The following is a 23,880-nucleotide window of genomic DNA, read 5'->3' on the forward strand; positions in this document are numbered from 1 at the left end:
GTCATAAGGTTAGTGGTCGTGGATCTACCTTTCATAAACCCATGTTGATCTTCCGAAATAGTATGACGCACCGATTGGTAAAGCACGTCAATTACTAGACTCTCAAACACCTTCGGAAAACAGCTCAGAATCGATATTCCGCGATAGTTTTCAGCTTGGTGTATGTTTCCGGATTTGTGAATCGGCGTAATCGATGCATTTTTCCAGGCATTGGGAAAAATACTCTCCATCAATGACTGGTTGAAAATAATCGACATAGGAACGGACAATGAGTCAGCGCATTTTTTTACCAGAGCTGGTGGAATTCCATCCGGACCAGGACCTTTCGATTCATCCAACGCGGCCATCTTGCGGAACACATCATTCGGTGATAAAATCAGCATATCCAGGTTGAAGTCCCGGCTCTGCAAACTATTCAGGTACGATTCCGACAAAGGTGGTGAGTTATTACTTAGCACGCTCTGAAAGAATGACGAGAATAGATCTGCAGCAGCACGCGGCGTCGCAGCGGTTGTGTCGTTGTATTTAATGGTATGAGGTACACCTTGAGTACCTTTTCGTTGTCTAACATATGACCAGAAGGATGCGGGATCAGCTCGAGCGTTGTCCTGAATGCGATTCATGTAATCACAAAAACTAGTCACATGTAAAGTGTTGTAGGGGCTCTCTAAGTCACGTAACTCGTTAAAGTGATCTATGCCATCCATGCCATCATCGTTGTGAAACCTTTTCCTTGCCTTCCGGAGCCGGTTGCGCAGGTTGCGGAGTTCGGGGTTCGACCAAGGTTGACGGGTTCCAGAATGTGCCCTCCGTTTTTTAACAGGAACATCGTTTCGGAATATTTCATTCAATATATCATAAAAAGTTTTCACCACGTGATCTATTGAGCCATGCAAAATATTTCTCCAATCGGTAGCAGCCAAAGATTCATTCAGTGATTCAAAATTGCATCTTTTAAAATCAAATTCTATTTCTTCAGGCAATTGTGTTTTCGAATTCTCCTCACACAGCAAAAGCATCACAAAAGGAGGATGATGCAAATCTACATCAAGCAAAGTTATCGGCGGTTCAAAAATAGTTACGTTTAAAACGTCATTCATAAACGCTAAATCGAGAGTTTTCATGTTTCTATTTGCTATGTGATTCATTTGTTGAAGCCCTACATATAGCACAGACTCAACAAGAATAAGTTCTTGCTCACTAGAAGCGTTCATAGGTAGATAAGCGCTCAAATCCTCATCAAATTGCCATTTCAAGTTGGGTAGGTTATAATCCCCGGCAACAATCAGTTTATCGTGCTCGTTGGCTAGCAGGAGCAAATTTCTTGCAGGCAAGCAGCGTGACGTTCGTATGCCCATTGCGCAGAATTTGGTGGCAAATAAATCGCACACACAAAGATTGATGCGTTATTATTTAAGACTATTCGCACAACGATTTGCTCAATATGATTCGACTCGCGTATATCAACTAATGTGCTATTTAACTGAGGCTTAACGGCAATTTTTTTTTTTTTTTTTTTTTATTTAACGGCAATTAAAACACCCACTCCGCGCTCACATTGGCTGGTTTCAGAATTACGATCGCAACGATAGAAAGTGAAGCTGTCCGACAGCTCAGAGTTCAATATTGTTTCATTCAGCCAGGTTTCGGTTAAGATAATGATATCATACTCACATGCGGCGAGGGAAAGAAACAATCGGTTGGTTTTTGTTCTCAATCCTCGAACGTTCTGATAGTGAATGCTGACGGGACGTTTTGAATCAGGCTGGACGGGTGGGGTGGTGAGCGAGGTGTGATGATCGACTGGGCTTGTTGTTTGGATATGTGCAAAATTAGTTGTCAACAAATCGTCACTTAGGCTGAAACTCGAACGAAAAAGGAGCTTGCCTTTTTCGATCAAAATCAAATTCACGGAATGAAATACCCCTTTGCCACGATGAGCTCACAAGTGCGGCGTTCCTAAACTGCATGTCAAGATCAACCTTGAACGAGACGAAAGAAAGTTCGACAAGATTTTTACCTTTAGGAACTAATTTCGTTACGTCTGCGGTTTCTGCTTGAAGGTTCCTTTTTACCAACTCGGCAACTTGCTCCTGGGTTGAGTTGGGATCGAATCCAGATAGGTAAAAATAGCCAGAATTTGTTTTCGGTCGTTGAGTTTCGAGTTTGAGCTGCAATAGTCACTGGTAAATCAGGATCCACAGTTTTACTGCCGATCAATTGTAATCTTGGCCTTTTAGCAAATCGATTTTCGGTCGGAAGTACTTTCCTCTTTTTCGACAAAGGCGTCATCGATCTGTGGAGTGATGCTGTGAGAAGTGTTTTCATATTTGCCAGCCGGCTTAGCTGTGTGGCGAGTCAGAATTTCGTTGATCCTCACAGTGTTTATATCAACCGCTTTCTGCAAGCCGAGTAGATTTTTATTTTGTTCTTCACACATAGTTTGTATAACTGCATTAGTGGATGCGATTGCTTGCCGGAAAGTGACGTTGTTAATCATTTGGGTGCAGGAAGGACACATCCAAAACAGCTGATGGCTCTGTGCAATTAGATCACGGGTAGCTGAATTTAGATTGACACACTTGAGATGGAACGACGAGCGGCAAAATCCTTTGCACACTATTTCATCTTCTTTCGCCAGGCTAAGATTGCATGCACAACAAATACCAGCGGCAGCCATTCCGAATGCGAAAATTTTGGCAGTGCGAAGAAATTTTATATGTGAATTGTAAGCTGGTATGTTATTTTTCCTGCTTCACTCCAGTTAATTTACGAAGTATACGTCCAGGTGAGTCAGTTGTGTAGATATCTCGGTGAAATGTCACATAAAACACAATGAAAATCACGAATTAGTATGGCAAGAATAATCTATACAACAACAAATTTTACCTTGACACCTCAGATATCATTTTCATTAATTTTTTTCCGTTAAGGGGAATGTGGAATGTTTCATAATTTTAGAACCAGTACTGGACTCCTATGAACGTAAAACATGGTTGCAGAATTTCATTAGACTACTTTAAGTTTGATTTATGAATCGATTTAGTTTTTGTTTAGAATTCGATGCTTTGGGGTAACATTGATCAGTCTCTATTTTGACGGTTTTAACTAGTTTTCTTGATCATTAAAGATATGAAACACCTTCCTAACATTTACAAATGCTAGTTTATCAATTGTTAAGGCAGTTCGGAACAAACTCAAATGATATAAAATTAAGCATAAACTCTTCAAAATTGAACACAATACTTTCGGTGGCTCAAAGATACTAAATTTGTAAGTTTTGATCCAGTAAATTTTGAGATATACACTGCTGAATTTCGGTATTTCTTGGTTAAGATTTTTTCGCGGTCCAAAAAAAAAACAACAACACGGTCCTTAAAGTGCTAAGCCGAACAACAATTAAAATTGAAAGATGGACAATGATGCTGCATAAACTACGGGGCTATTTTTTTATATTACTTATAATATTTTAACTACAAAAAAAATTAAATGTTGCCTTTATTTATTTCCATAGGCCCTCGCACTATTTCTCATTATTTTTTTGCTTCAAACTTTACCATTGGAAAGGGTTTCTTGCCTTTTGTCCTAGACTGACCTACTCTTGTAAAATGTCCCTATTTTTAAAATATCGAAAATTATATTAAAAATACAACAAAAACTAGTTAGATTTTTTTTTAAATATATTACAAGTATTTAAGAGAAATTGAGGCAATTGGGACTGCATTCATTAACAGAGGAGTGTCTTTTATTTTACTCAACAGTAAGTTATTCATACGATTTTTTGGTATGAGTTTATGAATTAATTTAGGAAAAATTGGGGAAAATTAAACTTTTCTCGTCAAATTGCGGTGTGTTCCATTCATTTCAGCAATGAGTCTTACATCTGATTGAATAATTTTTCATCTATTTAATTGCATATGTGTTTGTTACAATGTTTTTTTTTTCGAAAATATTTCATGTAATTAGGGAAAATCGGGAAGATCGAGACTCTTCTTGAGAATTTAACGCTAAGCAGTGTGCATCATTTGATTCAGCAATAATTTTTACACCCAATTTAAAGGTTTTTGTATCAGCTCCATAGCATTCCCGTTTGTTACAATGTAGTTTTCAAAGGAATTGCATGAATTTAGGGGAAATCGGGGTAATTGAGGCTTCTCTCGTCAACTTAACGCTAAGCGGTGAACATCATCCGATTCAGCAATGAATTTACACATGTTTCATTAATTTTTGTACATTTTCTGCATTGATATTTGTTATAATATTTTTTTTATCACATATCGCCTGATCTTGGGGGAATGCAGGGTGATGGCGGCTATTCCAGTAATCTGAGCACTAAGCGGTGTACACGATTCAACGATAAATTTTTCACTAAATTACTTTGTTTTGGCATTTCGAATCTGAACTGCTCGATTGTTACAGTGAAACTTCTGCACAAAATTCAAAAAAAAGTTAGGGGAATTTGGGGCTATCAAGCCGTTTCTATTCATTTATCATGTGCAAAAAAAGTGACACGATCAGCTTAAGGATGAATAAATCTGTCAAAACTGATCATTCAATTCATTCATTATGAAAAATTTTTGAATTACACTTTGTGTGACTGCATTTCCTTGATTTTTTTTTTTAAATTAGCCACTTGTCGAACACTAAAAACAAACATTGGAGAATAACAATCGATTTAGCAGACTTTTTGGCATAAATAAGTCTGGTTTATATGATTTTTTGTAGCAAGGTGGATTGCTACTATCGGATTTTTACCTCTACACCTGAAAACAGGGGAAATTGGGCAAAATGAGGGATTTAGAGTCATCATATCAAAGAGCGGACAATTCGATACCTCGTCTTTTTTTTTTTTAAATAAAGAACGATTGTTTTTTAAGCTAGATGTTCTTGTCTGAATTGAGTACCTTTTTTTGGCTTGAAAATCCCCACTGTGCATTGCAGCATTGAAGTGACCTTATACAATTATTTTTTCGATAATCTTCATGAAGACTACTCAGTTTATTCTTTTCCTACATTGATAATTTCGTTGATTTCCTTTTCCAAGTTTGGTTTTGCAAACAAGGGATAAAAACCTTAAAAAAATCAGTCCAATCACCATGTTGTATTTTAATAACAATTGCAAGGTTATATTGCTTATCGTGAAAAATAATCAATTCATTAAAAATAGAAACGAATTTTACTTGTGATATTTTCGGTAAATAATTCATACATTACTTACTTACTTTATGATCCCGCGCCGATCCTCCGGTGCATAGGGCCGTGGTAAAAGACCTCCACTGTTGACGATCCGGAGCCAGCGTCTTCACCTGGTCCCAGTCAAGATTCTCGTCGACAGTTCGGATTTCAGCGGCTAGGCTTCGCCGCCACGAGTTTCTGGGTCTGCCTCTTCTTCGATGACCTTCTGGATTCCAATCTAGCGCCTCTCTGCAAATCTCGTTTTCATCTCTTCGCAGCGTGTGCCCAATCCATCTCCACTTACGTTCCCGAATCTCGATTTCTAGAGCCTTTTGATGACACCGGCGATGTAGTTCCTCATTCGAGATCCAGTTGCCAGGCCACCAAGCGCGGATGATATTCCGCAGGCAGCGGATTACAAATACTTGCAGTTTTCGCGTCGTTACCGCATATGTGCACCAAGTTTCGCACCCGTACAGCAATACGGATTTGACGTTTAAGTTGAAGATTCGGATTTTTGTTCGTAGAGAGATCTGGCGTGACCGCCAGATGTTTCGGAGACTCGCAAACGCAAATCGGGCCTTTCTGGTCCGGGTTTCGATGTCTTTCCTGGTACCACCATCAGGCGTAATCTGGCTACCAAGATACTGGAAGCACTCCACTTTCTCAACTTGTTGCTCAGCTACCATGAAACTGGAGGGATTTCCTGTGTTGATCTCCATCGACTTGGTCTTTCTGACATTGACTTTGAGACCTGCTGCCTTGGAACTTTCGGTGAGGTCGTCGAGTTTGCTCTGCATATCTGGTTGTGTTTGGGCGAGCAAAACAATATCGTCAGCCAGGTCAGGGTCGTTCAGTTGCTCCATTGTTGAAGGATTCCACGGCAATCCTCGGTTCGGTGCACAGTCAATCGATCCAATCAGAATCTCATCCATTACGATTAGAAAAAGTAGCGGTGATAGAATACATCCTTGTCTCACTCCAGCAGTTACCGGGATTGGTTCGGACAAGACACCGTCGTGCAAGACCTTGCACGAAAATGCCTCATACTGTGCTTCGATGAGATGAACTAGTTTCTCTGGGACCCCTCGTCGCCTTAGAGCCGCCCAGATGTTTTCATGGTTAAGTCGGTCGAATGCTTTTTCGAAATCAACGAACACCAGCAGAAGAGAGTCCTGGAATTCGTTGATTTGTTCCAGTATGATTCGTAACGTTGTGATGCGGTCTACACATGATCGTCGAGATCGGAATCCAGCTTGTTGCCGTCGGAGTGTAGCGTCTATTTTCTCCTGGATCCTGTTCAGAATCACTTTGCAGAGTACTTTGAGGGTTGTACAGATCAACGTTATGCCTCGCCAGTTGCCGCACTCTGTTAGGTCTCCTTTCTTCGGGACCTTTACGAGGATACCCTGCATCCAGTCGGCCGGGAATGTTGCAGTATCCCAGATGTCAGCGAAAAGACGGTGCAACATTTGTGCTGATAGGGCAGGGTCGGCTTTCAGCATTTCAGCAGGGATGCAATCGATCCCAGGTGCTTTGTTGGATTTCATGTTTTTGATTGCCGCTTCTATTTCAGCCAGCGAAGGCGCATCCGAGTTGACGCCATTTATGCGACTTGCTGTTGGCGCTTCGAGCTGCAGATTCTGTTGGCCATCGCTATTCGTGACTCGGAAGAGTTGTTCGAAGTGCTCAGTCCATCGTTTGAGCTGATCTGTTCGATCGGTCAATAACTGACCTGCTCGGTCTTTTAGCGGCATTCTTGCATTAGTCCTTGCACCACTGAGGCGGCGAGAAATGTCATAAAGTAATCGGATATCTCCATTGGCGGCGGCTCTTTCTCCCTCTTCGGCTAGGGAGTTTGTCCAGGCTCTCTTGTCTCGTCTACAAGCTCGTTTAACTGCCTTTTCCAGCTCCGCATATCGTAAGCGGGCGGCTGCTTTGGCTGACCCGGTACATGCCTGCTCAATTCCGACTTTCGCCTTTCTCCGATCATCGACCATCCTCCAAGTTTCATCCAACATCCATTCACTCCTTCTTCCACAAACTTTACCGAGAGTACCATGGCTCGTCGTGATAAAGGCATTCTTGATTCCACACCACTGTTCTTCGACTGTTCCGTCTGTCGGCAGCTCCGAGGCTCGGGATTCTAGCTGTTCAACGTATGCCCTTTTCACCTCTGGATTCTCCAACCGGCGGACGTCGTATCGACACCCGACTTTCTCCTCGCGCCGTTGGACACGTGCAACTCTCAGTCGTATCTCGCCAAGGACGAGGTGATGGTCAGATGCAATGTCTGCGCTTCGCTTGTTGCGGTCATCAAGAAGTCTCCTTCTCCATTTTCGGCTGATGCAGATGTGGTCAATTTGATTTTCTGTTCGGCCATCTCGGGATACCCAAGTGACCTTATGTGCTGGACGATGGGGGAAGAGCGATCCACCGATCACCATGTTGTTGTTGCCACAAAATTCTACAAACAGCTCTCCGTTTTCGCTCATCTGTCCTAGGCCATGGCGCCCCATGATGCGCTCAAGGTCCTGATTGTCGGAGCCAATCTTTGCGTTGAAGTCGCCCAAATGGATTTGAATGTCACCCTTCGGAATTCTCTCAACCACGCTGTTCAGTTGACTGTAAAACTGCTCTTTCTCCTGCAAGTCGGCAACGTCAGTTGGCGCATAACACTGGACCATTGTAAGGTTTCTAACCCGTGTTCTAAATCTGGCTACGATTATTCTTTCGTGTATCGGTTCCCATCTAATGAGGGCCGCGTAGGCCTGCGGGCTTAACAGGAAACCAACTTCTCGTTCCCGAGTAGCATGTTCTCCTCGTATGCCAGAGTAAAGCAGGACTTGCCCGGATTGTGTCTTGTGTTCTCCAGTATTAGGCCAACGGACTTCGCTCAGTCCCAGAATTTCAAGCTTGAGGCGGCTAGCCTCTCTAGCAAGTTGTTCCAGTTTGCCTTGTTGGACAAGGGTTAAAACATTTCAAGTTCCAATTCGTTTCCGTGTTTTCATGCTAAAAGTCGTCGCCAAAGTTCCAGGTCGGTCATTTCTTTCGGATTCCGTAACAATTTCAAATCGGGAGCAGTAGGTTGTTAGCCTAAAGTCCCTATCCCGCGATGGGGCTGCCATCTTGGACTTAGCTGGCGGGAGCCGCATTTCATAAATTCAGCCGCTTGCTGCAAGACAGACGCTGTTTGAGCCGCCCCTGACCTGGAGAACAGACGCTCGGTTGTTGTTGCACGCCGCCCCTGACCTGGGGAACAGCGCGTGCGGCCACCTTCTCAGTCTGCATGCGACCAAAGCATCCACCGGGGTTGGGTACCCGATCTCCGCTTAGGTTACTCGCACCCCAGCCGGCACCGCGGGGAGGTAGAGATAGGAGTTGTGAATAAGAGGTGATATGACCACTATGGGGTCTCGTGTTGCACATTATTCACCGTTTACCAGCCAAAGCATAACGAAAAATATTTAATGCTATAATGTTCTCAATTTTCCATTATTAAATCATAAAATGGCGATTCATCCAAATGCCCATACTACTGTAAGAAAACATTAAAAAGTCCAACTTCTCTGAAACAATGCTCATGCAGGATCAAACACTCTTTTGAGAAACAGTCTAGCCTTTCATAGAAACAAACACTCTTTTCACGGATCTCCTGTAATGTTTTTATCTCAGCGCAGCTGACAGGAGAAAAGAAACGGAAAATAAAAAAGGTAAAATTTACCGTTAAGCGAGGTTATTTTTCCCACCTCTTTTTCGAGGTAAATATTACCTTTTTTTCATTCACCTGGAAATTGTAAAATTGAATTATTGTACACTTTTGTTTAACTCAATTCAGGTCAACTTCACCTCACCACGAGTTAAGTTTCACCTTATTTGGATTCACCTTTTTTTTCTAGGTGAATTATACTTTTTTTTAAACTCAATTCAGGTGAACTTCACCACGCTACGAGGTTTGGATTATTGGATTCACCTTTATCTCGGTGAATTGTACCTTTTACCAACCTCGATTTAGGTTAATTTTACCTTGTTGTGAGGTGAGTTTCACCTCGAAGAAGTAGAAGTTACTTTTTTGGCTTTCACGAGCGTTCACCTTGCTATCTTGGTAAATTTTACCTGTTTATTATTTTCCGTGTAACGGAACATGTAGCTTGTGTGGTTTTTTTCGAGCAATCGAATGAAGGCTACCCTCAATTCCCCTACATTTTTTAAATTGTTAAGAAAACGCATGTTCAGACTTGAAAATTTTGAATCTATTGGGACGTATCTTGTGTGATTTTTTCCGATGAATCCAATGTAGGCTGTTTGAACCACCGCATGCTTTGAAATATGGAGTTTTGGCTGTTTTTACCCTCAATTCCCCTACATTCTTCAATGATTTCAGAAAAAATGCAGGGGAATTGAGGGTAAAACAGCCATAACTCCATATTTCAAAACGTGCGGTGGCTCAAACAGCCTTCATTCGATTGCTCGAAAAATATCACACAAGATACAACCCATTTGGTTCAAAATTTTCAAGTCCGATCCAGCTTTTTTCAGAAAAAATTGAAAAATATAGAGGAATTGAGGGTAAAAACAGCCAAAACTCCATTTTCTGAAGCGTGCGGTGGTCAAAACAGCCTTCATGCGGTTTCTCAGAAAAAAAAATACACACTATAGGTCTGTTTTCGTTCAAAATTCTCTGGTTCGAAACCGTGTTTTGCTGGAATGTTCACAAAATATAGGAGAATTAGGGGTTAAAAATGAACTATATCTCCGTTCGCAAGCTTGTGCGGCGTTTAAAACTATTCTCCGAAAATTTTCACAAAAGGAAAGTATAATTTTATAGATTTGGGTCATGTAGGACAAAAGATATTGAATTTCTTCGCGGTTTGTACACTTTTTTCCCCATTGTGCATCGTATTAATTCTGGAAAGTGATGTGTAAAGAATGATAAACCTTTTATTCGATCAAATTGCTTTGTTTTTTTGCCGTTTCGGAGTGCATTAATATCTGTTTTATAAAAAGGTTATGTAATTGTAGCTCCCTTCTAAGCAAAAATATCGACAATTGACAAAAATTCAATTTGAGTTGTTTTATTAGAAAGATGGATAATGTTTTTGTAGTCATCCTTAAGAGAATTCATGTAGTGTCTCGAGTTACGCTTTACGGCTATTAAATCTTTTTCCACCCCCTTAAATAACTATCGTTTTTTCTTTAAGAACGATTGAGCGTTTGAATTGTTACTTGGGGTGGTAGTCATGTCTCATTTTGCTTGGAAGCTCGAGTCCAAAAGTGCTTTTCCAATCATATAATCTTTAATCATTTAATCCTACAGTACACTTTTCAGCGAATTTACGACACAGAGATTTGCTTAATATTGGCATTGGATTTTTGCAACCTTTTCTATTGGTGGATGTGGATTTGGAAATCATTTTTGGCCGTTGTCACGATATCAGAAATAAACTGGAAATACCATTTTTCTACCATGGAAAAACCGGTGTTTCGATATTTGAAAAATTGACGGTATTACCGGTTTTATCAGGTTTTTGTACTTAGTACGCAGTGTCCAAAAAAAAATTCCACCTGATGAAAATCAAACCACGTAATATGAATTATTAAAATCAATTATTTTAAACAACACAAAATTGAGGAATTGATTGATCTACACTACTTCCTCATAAAACCACTCTGGATCAAATTTTCGAAGGTGATGGAAAGTATTAGAGAATTTCTGGAACCTAACCTAGATCTATATCTGCTTCTTTTTATTGACTTCTCAGACAGGAAAAAACAAGTTCTGACTCCATAATTTCCATACCGGTTATTGGCGAAATGCGTTTTCCCAATTTTGTGGCCTTGTATCTACCTACCTTCCAAATTTTGCGATTGACGTGTGCGATGCAGTCGAATTTCCGGAAGCACGAAATGAGCCAGAGAATTCAATATGACAGCACCCGTCTGATGACAACACAGACGACGAGGACGATTCAATAATCACACATTTACGAGTTGCCTGTCTTCTGTCTTTTCGGCTCACATATGTTCCGGTGGGCTTAACTGTTGCAAATTCAAGCACGGGGATGTAATTGAATCTGGAAACGTAACAACGAAAATTTTCGATTTTCGATTTCATAAATTTTGCATAACTCAATAAATTAAATTTATTAATTGTAATTACTGGTGCAATAAATCTTAAAACATTATTTCATTCCAGTTTTAAGCTTTTATTTTGAAATGAGATTTTTTTTCACATTCTCACCACCATTTCTTCAAGCCGAATGAACGGTAGAAGCTCAAATTCGAATAAATTTAATTTCAATCAACATCTTCAGCTTATTAGCAGCCGTTCGTAGTTTTTTTTTTCTATAGCAACATTTTTCTCCAACTTGTCATTGAACACATTTTCGTAGCGAGAAAGCCAGTTCTCCCTTTACGATTTCAACATTTGCCGGTTGGAATTTTGCTTCAACGGTTCTCCTTTTAAGAGTCAAAATGCAATCCTGTCGACCACAGTAGAAAGTTTTAATTTAAAATTAGGTGGCTCGTGCCTTGCCGTAAGTTGGTTGATTCAACTTTCATTGAGGGTCAGCTCATAAATTACTCTTGATTTTCTGGATTGCACCGTTAAAAATTGTTCTTAGTTTGATGATATATTTGTTACTCAACTTATCGGCTTTGTTGCTGAAAAGCAATGTCATACATCTTAAGATTACCGTAAACCGGAGTAACTTTGATCAACATGAAATTTTTCTACAATAGTGTACTCTAGAGATATTTGTATTAAGATTAGATCTAGGTTTAATTTCATCTCCATTCGAACATCAACTAGTGAAATCCTTATGTTACATATCCTTAACCTGAACTATAGTTTATAACTGACAGGCTCACGTACTCCTAACAATAAACATTAAACATTAAACATAATAATCAATAATTAAGTCTTAGAGACGAACCAGCCAAAGGCTGAAAGTGTCTCTAATAAAGACAACAAAAAAAAATAATTAAGTCTAAAGTATAATTATTTCAAAACTTTTTTCTAAGTTAAAAAACCTATAAATTTTAAATTGGGAAAAACTTGGTTTGTATTTGAAAATTTCAGATGTAAGTAAAAATGTAATTTCAAAATTTTGAAATATCTATTTTTCCGAAGGCTTGCAAAAAAACACCTCTCCTGATGTGAGAGTTCAATTTTTTCCTTAGTAAATGTGAGTATAGTTTTGGTGTAGTTGTTGAAGTATGAGATAAATTTCTGATATTAAAAAATAGGGAGATTTTCCCAAAGTTCCAGTCCAGGACAAAAGGTTAGAACCCTTATCAAATGGTAAAGCTAAAGTATGGAAAAAATAAAAGGGAAATAGTGCGAGGGCCTAGGGATGAAGGCGAAATTTCATTTGTTTTTGTAGTTAAAATTTTATAAGTAGGGGAGAATGAGGATACTTTTTTTTTTTTTTTTTTTTTTTTTCTTATTATAGAGACTTTCAGCCTTGGGCTGGTTCGTCTCTTTCTAAGCGCACATCTTTCGAAGTAATGATGGCTAACATCTCACAAATGCTAAAACCACCAGACCACAGAAAGTGTACTATGTATGCCATGACCGGGATTCGATCTCATGAACTTTGGCGTAGATGACTTGAACTCTAACCACTACGCCGAAGCCGCTGGCTATGAGGATACTTGATCCCTGGGGATACAAGATTCCTTAGCTATATCTTGAAACTGGAATGTCTTACAAAGATCAAATGTTCAAGAAAAATGTGCCAAAATGAGCAAAATAACAATGTTTGTAGTTTAAAATTTTTTATCAAAATAATTGTTTGAGTAATTGAACTTTGTTTGAAAAATTTCACAAAATGTAACTTGAAGATCTTTTTTCATCACTTTAAAATGTTCCTTACATGGGAAAATTATGAAAAAAATATTTGTTCCAATGTATCAATCGTTCGAGCGTAAAATGAACTTCATAATGCCATATTTTCAAAGCAATGGAAAACTCTCAATTTTTTTCAGAAAAAGTTTTCTAAAATGTTGATTATGGATACAATTGATCCCCTAGAGTTGGGTACAATTGATCCCCCTTCCAAACGGCATATTCTTCTTCTGAATTGATCGTTATGATTGCTGATAACGAAATTACTAATATTTATCCAAAAACTAATATTTATCAAATAATTGTCTGAAGAAAAGAACAAAAATAATTAATTTTCTATAATTATAAAAAATAGCGCCTTTAAGTATGCAATGTTTTTAGCGTTGAGACAAAGTTATAGAATTTTCTACTTATTTCTGCTAAAAATTGTGAAATGAGAACAAACATGACCAAAATAGTCAATTAACATTCTATCTTGGGGTTTTGTTTGGTTTTTATTCAAGGATTAAGGCTTCCTGAATAAAAGATCAAGTCTTCTTCAATAGGGGATCAAGTCTCCCCTAGCTTCAGAAAAATCTCAATTTTTTTATTCCCACGAAAATGCATCTAGTTCATCAGCGGGTTCAAGTATCGTTCTAATTTTGGAGCATAGAAACTTGAAGTTACAAGCTGTCAGAAAATGTCAAAGACGGCGAGTTGCTAAATTTTTCCAAAAAGATATGGTGAAAATAAGAAAAGGGGATCAAGTATCCCCACTCTCCACTAATATGTTAAAAAACTTAGCCCCTTAATTTATGCAGCATCATGATCCATCTTGCGATTTTAATTGTTGTTCGGCTTTAACACATGTTGCTGAATTTTTGCCCGTTTTGATGTTGTTTTTTATAGGACCGCGACGAAATCTTAACCAAAAACACCGAAATTCAGCATTCTATATCTCATAATTTATTGGACCAAAAGTTGCAAATTTAGTATCTTTGAGCCACCGAAAGTTATATGTTCAGTTTTGCAGAGTTTCATGATTAATTTTACATCACTTGAGTTATGTCTCTCAAAGTTGCTCATTCGCAGAGATGAAAGATTATTTGTGTCGTGACGGTACTTGCTGCCCTAAATTGATGCTAAGTAAAACACGTGCATCCTCCTGAAAATTCTCCTATAAACTGGTTTCTTCCAAAATTCTCCTATAAACTGGTTCAAGCTGTGTGATTATGTGAGACCCGTGAGACCCATCGTTCTCTTTTGGGTGTTGTTTTCCGTCCTCTCTCAGACTTAATGAGTTACTCTTTTATCGTTTATACACGCTCAATTATCAAAATGTTTATTTTGAATAATTACCAACCTTTTAAAGTATTTTAATTATAAATATTAATAGAATTATTTTTGCTAGAGGTACTGTACACTACAATTTGTATGTAAATATATTTGTTGTATTTAGTTTAAAATATCCTTAATGTTTCGAACTGTCTAAGCAATTGATAAACCGTCAAAATAAAGACTGATCAATGTTACCCCATAGCATCAAATTCAAAACAGAGACGAAATCGATTTTCAAATCAAATTTTACGAAGTCTAATAAATTTCTGCAACCATGTTTGACGTTCTTAGCAGCAGTCCAGTGCTGGATTTAAAAATATAAATCATGCCACATTTGCCTTAACACAAAAAAATCGAAAAATATTGAAAAAAGTGATATATCTAATCCCGCTTTACGGAATGAAATTTTATAGGCGGATCGAAAACTAGCAGATATGAAAGATGGTGAAAATGAACGGGTAGAATTTATTAGAAGCATTATCATCAAATTCAAAATTAGTGTTCGTTCGCTCATTCGAAACACAATAAAACATATGCGAAACACAATACAGATATTCAAATACCACTCTGTATCTCGATTGCTGATAATTCTTTAAATTATTAATATTGCCATTTCAGTATTTCAGATTTTATGGAAAGTAATGTTAATTTTATAAATAAGGGCATTTTCAAAGTAAAGAACAAACAAAAATATATTATTTACATTCTACTATTCAAAATATGAAGTTTGATCAACTCTGTATAATATAAAACAGTTTTGAAAATTCTATGTCCTGGGACATATAATTTTTTTTTTTAATATTTGTTTATTCATTTGTAAAATTTAAGATTAGTTTTATTATTTTTTCTTCAGGCAGTGGAATTTGTTAAGAGAAAATGTATCCAGAAAAAAAAATTAAAACAATTTTCTGAATAATTTTCTTAATCTATTTTGGCTGGGTTTTGGGAAAAAATCGGAATAAAAGTCTCCGGTTTTGCTCGGATGGGACAAAATACTGACTCGAATCATTGTTTCGCATTTCGAACTAAAATAAGATGCTATTTCCAATTATTCAAAATTTCAAAAATGTTTAGGATTTGTAATTGAAATTTATACTTTTAGTTCTTATTTAAAATTGGAATCTACTAAGTTTCGTAATGGTAAAAATGAAAACCCAAACATTTAGAACTTTAAAAAGAGATTTCTTGCTGAGGGATATAAATTTTGCTTTTTCCTTCATACATAATTCCTAAGAATTTTGGTTTGGAATCGAAATAAAAAAAAAAACGTCTTCAAATATGAAATTCAGTTTTTGAACTTAGGCTGGAAATGCAGGATTCAGATTGAGCACTGAAAATTAAAAATGAGGTTCAGCTAGAAGTTAAGTTGAGGGTGCCAGAATTTTTTCAGCACGTATCCAGGCCGGACAAACCGGGCATTTTTTTTTTATAAAAACCTGGCAAATCCGGGCATTTGATTTCGAAAGTGACGACCATCAAGGTTTCCGAAAAAATTCTGTGTTTTGGCAAAGAAAAATTCTGAGTTTCTGTGATTTTACCTAAAAACTCTGTGATGGTTTTCTGTGACGTTATTTCCTTAAGTTTCATTGAATTTTCATGAAAAATTGGTTCCTTTTAACATTTTATTTGAGCAAAAATTATCAATCTAACGAATCTTATCATATTCTTCCAATCAAAACTAAGAAATCTAAAATGTATTTTGACTTCAAAAATTCTGGTCCGACTTAAAATGGTGTTGTGAGTTCAATTCTCACTTCCACACGGCACTTTACTTTTAAGATCTTTTTACGCTGAGAAAAGAGCACTTGCTTCAATTTAACGAATACTTTTTCTAATCGAAAAAGTAGAATTGTGTCTTTTTCTTTTTTCCTTTTCTTCTTATTATAAAAGCAGAGAAGTAGATTGGAATTTTGATTGGCCGCGATAGCGAATATTTCACAAAATTTACTTACATAATAGAAAAATACGCAAATATTACAAATATTCATAGTAGCATTAAATGAATGCGATGAGTGTATGTGGAACACTTGTAAAGTGAATTGTTTATCCAATGCATTTAAAAGTTTGTTAAAAAATGAGTTTTTGTAAAAGTTAAATGAATATTTTACAAGAGATGCAATATTAGTAGTTTAAACATTTCCAAAATATACTTTTCTTGATTGAAAATCTCCGAAAAATCGAATCCGAAAAATATATCTCTCCAGTGCAATTTTTTTACCGAGGAATTAAATGACGGTTGTTTGAACCACCACACGCATCGGGAATGGAGCTATGGCTGATTCTACTCTCGATTCCTCAAAATTCTTCAATTAATTATTAAAACTTATGTTCAATATTGAATATTTTTGTTCAATTGTGAACTTTCCTGTGTGATTTTTACCGAAGAATCAAATGAAGGCTATTTGAGACACCCCAAGCATCAGAAAATGGAGTTATGGCTGTTTTATCCTCAGTTCCCCTGCATTTTTCAGAAAGTTTGGCAAAAAAACATGTTCGGATTTGGAAATTTGCAACTTAATGAGACTTTTTTTTAAGTATTTTTTTTTTCGAGGAATCGAATAATGGTTATTTGAGCCACCGCGACCGTGTGTATCGGAAAATGGAGTTAAGGCGAGGGGATGGAAGGTGTTATGATAATAAGCTATCAGTAACCTTTATTCATTTTTTTTTTAATTTAATTTTAAATTATACAAAACGTTTGGAAATATTGAATGCATGAAGCAAAAATACAATTTTTCGCTGTTTCCATAAATCTTTCGTTCCAAATTTGTCACTTATCCTTTAGATTCAGTTCTAAGAAAATTGAAAATCTAGTATGAGAGCTTGAAGTTCAAGAGAAAACAAATAACCTAAGAATTTGATTTGAATATTATTTTTTTATGAATGAAATTTATATTTAGGCATTGAAGATCAGAAACAAGAATTACATATCATTCGATATTTTCGAATCACGATTCAGCAAAATACTTCAGAAAAACAAAAAAAAATCAAGTTTTAAATTCTTAGCCATTTTTAATAAACACCTCTCTTACATAAATGTTTGGATTTCAAAACCGTAATTGTTTCCAAATGAAAATCATTAAAATTTTGGTAAAAGTTTGCACTGATATCAAGATGCTTAGAAAAAATATTTTGATCATTTTTAGTTTTTTTTTAACATTTTCTTCCACAAAAATGTGTGTGTGTGTGTGTTTTTTTTTTTTCATTTGTGGAATTACACTTAGGTATATCGAAAGATTCTTTGAAGAATGATAATTTTAAACTGCCAAATAATCAAATGACGAAAATTTTCTTTTCATCATCATTTTTTCGCAGTGAATGTTAAAGAATGTTTTGTAACAGGATGTATAAGTTGTAGAAAAGGATATCAAAATAAGTATCTATTGAGAAAGTTTCACTATTCTTCTCTAATTTCAAAATTTTTCAAAATACAAACCTCTAATTTAGTTAAATGAAATTTAAAGAGAAGGGGAGGAGCGATGTGCAACAAGGTCATGTGAACGGGAGGGGGAGTAAGAGTTTTAACGCCCCTTCCCTCCTTTCAAGTAACATTTTCAGCTAAAGAAATAAATTTACAGTAAAGTTGCCAAAATTTTCTCTAAAACAAATTAAGTTTAAACCTTGAAATTACTTATCGAACATCAAGAAAAAAAAATTAAAAAATGTTTTCATAAAAATTTATCAGCAGATATTGAATCGTATCTTGGGCTTCCAAAATCTTTTAATGATTGTTTTTATGAAGTTATTGCTTACGCAGATGACATCAATATTTTGATAAGAAATGATCATGAGTTTGATACAGTTTTGCAGTTAATTTGTTATTTTAGTATCTATTCAAAACTGAAAATGAATATTTCCAAATCCAATTTTTTAAGATTAAACAACTGTAACTTTGGACCACAGCAAATTAAAGAACAGGAAAGTGTTAAAATTTTAGGATTGCAATTTTTTCCAAATTTTAAAACTACAATAGATAAAAATTACAACAGCCTGATAAACAACATTAAAATGACATTAGCCCATCATAGTAAAAGACATTTAAATTTGTTTCAAAAATCGTGGATTCTAAATAGCTATGTTTTATCAAAACTTTGGTACATTGCACAAGTCTTACCAATGGACAACAAACATATAAGTATTTTGAGACAGCTTACTAGTAAATTTATACGGAAGGGTTATTTTTATTTTGTATCACACAGAGAATTGTATCTGCCGGTCTATAAAGGAGGAATTGCACTTGCTGATGTTGAAACAAAATCAAAAGCATTATTTATAAAGAATGTTTTATACACTAGAAATGGACAGTTAAATCCGAATGACTTTATCATGCGCATTGTCAATAAAAATATCTTCTCCAGGAATATGCGAGAATGGTTAGCATTGGCAAATGAATTACGAGTCTTTCCAAATTTCAATACCAGTAAATTAATTTATGATTTTTTATTAAGTCGATTAGCCATTGATATTAAAATGGAAAAGGAATTGCCGAGCCTTCAATGGGAAATTATTTTTGAAAATTGCAATCAAAACTACCTTAGCTCAGGTCAGAAGTCTTCCTTTTTTATCCTGCTGAGAGATTTGATTCCAACAAATGAAAAAATGTTCAGGCACAATGTTAGGGGGCTAAATTCTTCGAAATGCGATCTTTGTAACTTAAAAGACAGTTCTCTGCATCGAATTAAAGAATGTGAAAGATCTAAAATTATTTGGTCCTGGTTAAATAACGAACTAAAAACGAAATTCAAATTAGATATAACCGATGCAGAAGATTTATTCCAATGTACAATTAATAAGAAAAATTATAAGTTTAAGGCAGGATTGTGGTTAACTTTAGAATGCATAACATACATAATAGAAATGAGAAAAGATATAAACATAAATGGAATTAAAGAAAGAGTACGATCCCTAAGATGGAACAATAAATTTATTTTCCAGAAACATTTTCAGAACTATGTTAATATGATTTGATTAAGGTGTATTAGTTGATAAGAGTGCAATAAGATTTAAGGAAAAAGTGCTAGTTTTAAGTTTGTTATGTAAATATAAAAAAATTTATTCAATAAAAAAAAAAAAAAAAAAAAAAAAAAAAAAGCTTACTAAAAAAATTTCGTCTTAAACGCGTATTTTTTTTTTTTTTTTTATTTCAATTGACCGGACTTTTTCAAATTGCATTATAAATATTCTGACAAACTTAATTTACCGTAGTAACGTGAAATAACTTGATTCCAAAAGTTGTTTTGAAAACAAAAGTTAGCAAAGATGTCAGAAAATTGGCTCGCATTCGGCGGTTTTACAATTATGACACTTTAAGCCTGAGGCATCTCGTTCTATGACACTATATGACGTTCACGAAATGATACTGAATTTTAATTTTCAATTCTAATTTACAATTAAATAAACCTTCTGTATTGAAACTCAAACATTGACACACACAAATCTTTCCTCGTTTTTAACAAAAAAAAAATTTTTAAGAAGTGAATCTAAACAAGTTTATCCATGACTATGATGATTAATCACTTCGACAAAAACGTTTATATCATTTCAAATTTTATGCTGATACTAGCTGATCCCATACGAACTCCGTTTCGCTTTCAACTTGGAATATGTCATGAACAGTTTGTATGAATGTCAATAGCCAAATATTTCCCAGATGCATTCCGAATTAATTGTAAAGTAATAATTGCAAAAATTTTTGACGAACACCTCTTCTGTCGTCTGCTACTTCATTTGAAATCGGAAATTGATTGCCCGTGCCAAAAAAAAACGTGTAAAAATTTCGAGTCGATTGTCGCATAACAACGCAATTATTGCCAAAAAGTTAGACTCCTTTTGGTGGCCTCTTATACAATCTTTGATAACTGAAGTCGATTGTCCGTCTCTGAAAACTACCGTATGCAAATTTTCATTCCAATCCGATGTATAATAACGACGATATTTCAAAAATATTGTAAGGTTAATATGGACGACCCCATTGCCGGCCCCTTACGCTGAATTCAATACCTGAAATCGATTGATCGTCCCTCAAAACTCTCGTGTACCAATTTTCATCTAAATCCGATGTATAATAACGACAATATCGTAATAACAGTGAATAGTTAATATGGACGACCCCTTAGGCCGACCCCTGACTTTAATTTGGATAAGTGAATTCAATTGTTTGTCCCAAATAACTCCTCCAATCCGATGTATAAAAACGGCAAGATGACTAAGATATTGAAAACTTTATATAGAGGACCCATTTAGCCGGCCCCTTATTTTGAATTTGATACCTCATTTTTTTACAAACATAATTTCGTAGGAAGCTTGAATAGATTTGGCCTAAAAGTTTTATCTTCAAAACATTAAACTGCTTTTTTTATCTTTTCCATCCCTTATCTAATGAAAATATCTGTTGAAGATTATCCCACTTTTCCATATGGATGATTTTGTTGAACATGTTGGAAACTCACTTTGCATGTTTTCAATTGCTTGTGTGTATTTTTTTCGCTTTTCAATTTCGCACTGTTTTATTATTAGTTTTTCTAAAAATGTTGGAAGTTCTACTAATAGTTTTTTGAAGATATCGAAAACAAATCATCTCAAAAACACCATTTTTATATTTTTTTATAAGTTCTGTTTTTTTTTTCATGGGCACCAAACATCCCATTAATAGATGGTAGAATCGACATCATTGGTCATCAATGGTCACTCAAAAGTTAGAAATTGGTCAGTGAAATCGAATTGTATAAAATAAAATTCAAACCTCAAATTTTATTATCTTATCAATTTTCTAATCCCCCATCAAAATTCCAATTGAAGCGTTAAAATCACAGCCTTGAACTTATAACTCTAAATCTAAAAAAAATTCTTTCTCTATGAGGAATTCCAAAAATATAAAAATGGTTGACCTTCAAAGCCCCCCAGCAGCAGTAAAGAGCACTTTGAAAGCCACTGCCACTACTATTCTAGTCAATATATTCCTAACAGGCTTGTTGTATTTTTCAATCAAAATGTAGGCTTATAATTGTATCCAAATATCTCGTACCGGTAGCATGTGCTTTGAACAGTAGAAGGTTCAAAAAACACTCGCCAAAATTTTCACTTTCAAATTTTTAATGCTCAGCAAGCTTCGATTTGCTATCCAGTACATGTGAACTCTGGATGGTGATGGTGAAAATAATCCCGCCAACGAAACGAACGGAAACGAAAGTCGGTTCAAAAAATGGGTGCCATGACTTTTGGTTCGGGGGAATAAAACCGTTGTTGTTTGGACGACCGCCTTCAAAAGGGGTCATCCGAAAATCTAAAAACATTTTTCATCATTCCTGGTCCTAATGAGCACCCATGCCAAATTTCAGCTCTCTAGCTCTTAAGGCAGCTGAGCCTATTGAAGACAAACATACAAACGAACAAACAAACGGAAATTACTTTTTATATATATAGATGAAATATTCTTTAAGAACTCAATTTCAACCTTTATTTTAATTTATCTAACTTTTCAACTCTAAACTCAGAAGGGTTTTGATCAATTACAAAAGGCGACAAAATTAACATTTTTGGAGATGAAAATAATTCTAAAGCTAATTTTAATTTCTGTTGGTGACCTGACTTTTTTAAAAGGGTAAACATTATTTTAGAAAATTCTGCAATTTTCTGATAAAACTTTTTAACATTACAATAAAAAATGAAACAAGGGTTCCTATCAACTTTCTTTCCCCTAGTACGCAAGTAATTTTGACTTATGTGAAAATAGTAATATTAGTTTTCTATTTGTTTATTATTCCCAATTCTGTAAAAAATAGACGACTTTTAACGTATGTTTAAAGAAGTATTAACTACATTGAATTTAAGATATTTCTAAAAGCAGAAACCAGATCGCTTTTCAGACTTTAATTAAATGGTTAGTTAAATTTATACAATTGTTTTTAAATCTTTTTTCAGTGCTGTCATAAATACTTGTCTTTCCAAATTATTTTCCAATTGTCTTTTGTCTTTCCAATTTTATTTCGAAGATACTTACTTACTTATATAATATGAATTTTTAATAATTTAATAATTTTAATAATTTATCAGCAACTTACCGGAAATAAAACTAGACCTACTAAAAAATTTGTCCGAAAAACTTCTTTTAAAAAATTTTATGTTAATTTTTTATTGTTTATTTCTAACAAAGAGAGATTTTAATCTTAAACAAAACATGAAGAACGAAAAACAAATGTTCATCTTGATTTTTTTAAGTGATAATGTTAACTTCAACTTGTTTAGTTCAGGTGAAAAGTTGCTTCTAAATACATTTTGATCCTAAACTTAGTTTATAGACACACTCGGAAAATTCAAACTTTGTTCAAGTAAGAGGTCTAATAAAACTGGTTGTAAATTTAAAAAAATAGTTGCAGCTGTATTGTTCAATATGTATGGGAGAGTGGGGAATCATGGGCCACTTTTTTTCGTTGTTCCATAACTTTTGTATTATAAAAGATAAAATGAAAATAAAAAATGATATGGTTTTCTACATTTTCAAGGTATCATAAGGTTTTTTTTTTAATTTTTAATAAGTTATTTTCCCCAAATTCTAACTGTTTAAAAAAAAGCAATATTTTTTGGATTTTGAAAAATGGTGGGGAATCGTGGGCCACGAAATCCAAATTGACCAAATAACATGCAAAGTTTATGAGTTGACCCAAAACTGAGATTTCCTAATTCATTTCGTTATTTAAAAGCAATTTCAGATGATGAAATAAAAAAAAGCTGTGTATGATCGCATTGATTCCAAAACCTGGCCCGCGAAAGTTTTGGCAAAATTTCTTATATAGGATGGACAAAATATTTTTCATAACTCTTCATTTGGCGTAAGAAAATTTTGCAGATAGCTAAAACGTATTTTAAGTTCTGAATGTGTATAAAAACATAAAAATATAGGTGATTTAAGATGTGTGACCCACGATTCCCCACAAGCTATGATTTGCAAATTGGTTGCGTTTGTGTGACTTATTGATGTTTCATCAAAAATTCCTTTTCCACGTGAAAGATCATGACAAAACTAAGATCATAAGCGTAGGAGCATATTTTTGTTATGCACTTTAGGTTCTTCATTGATGAAATTAGCGGGTGTTTTTTTAATTATGTAAGTAAATTTTTCTAACTTTTTTTAGCTTGATAAATAAAAGAAGCATATGATGCGTATTTAAGTCAACAACATATACATGCTCACGCAAAGCGACAACGATGACAGTTGGTTTGAGATTTTTATCTCAACACACATCTGAGATATTAAAAGTGGCCCACGTTTCCCCATGGCCCATGATACCCCACTCTCCCCTACATGAAAAACAAATATGTTTTATTCTGTAGTTATAACGCTTTGGTTCAATTGAAAGGTAGTCATCAACTTGATTTTTTCCTTTTTTACAAGGTTTTTGTCTGTTAAAACTGCAATCTTAGGGGAAATGTATACAAGATAATTTTCACTTTATTTACGGAAGGCCCTCAAATTGCCTTTTCTTTCCTCTTTTTTGACAAATAATTGCCTTCCGCACTTTTGGCCAAGCTCCACTCTTTTT

General features: G+C 35.4%; 1 protein-coding gene across 1 annotated transcript in view; it reads left to right on the plus strand.

Annotated features, from left to right (window-relative positions):
- LOC129744092 (lachesin-like) overlaps positions 1-23,880 on the plus strand; it is a 355,022-nt gene that overhangs the window by 274,057 nt on the left and 57,085 nt on the right. The window lies entirely within an intron of this gene.

Source organism: Uranotaenia lowii, chromosome 2 (assembly GCF_029784155.1).
Source record: "Uranotaenia lowii strain MFRU-FL chromosome 2, ASM2978415v1, whole genome shotgun sequence".
NCBI lineage: Eukaryota > Metazoa > Arthropoda > Insecta > Diptera > Culicidae > Uranotaenia > Uranotaenia lowii.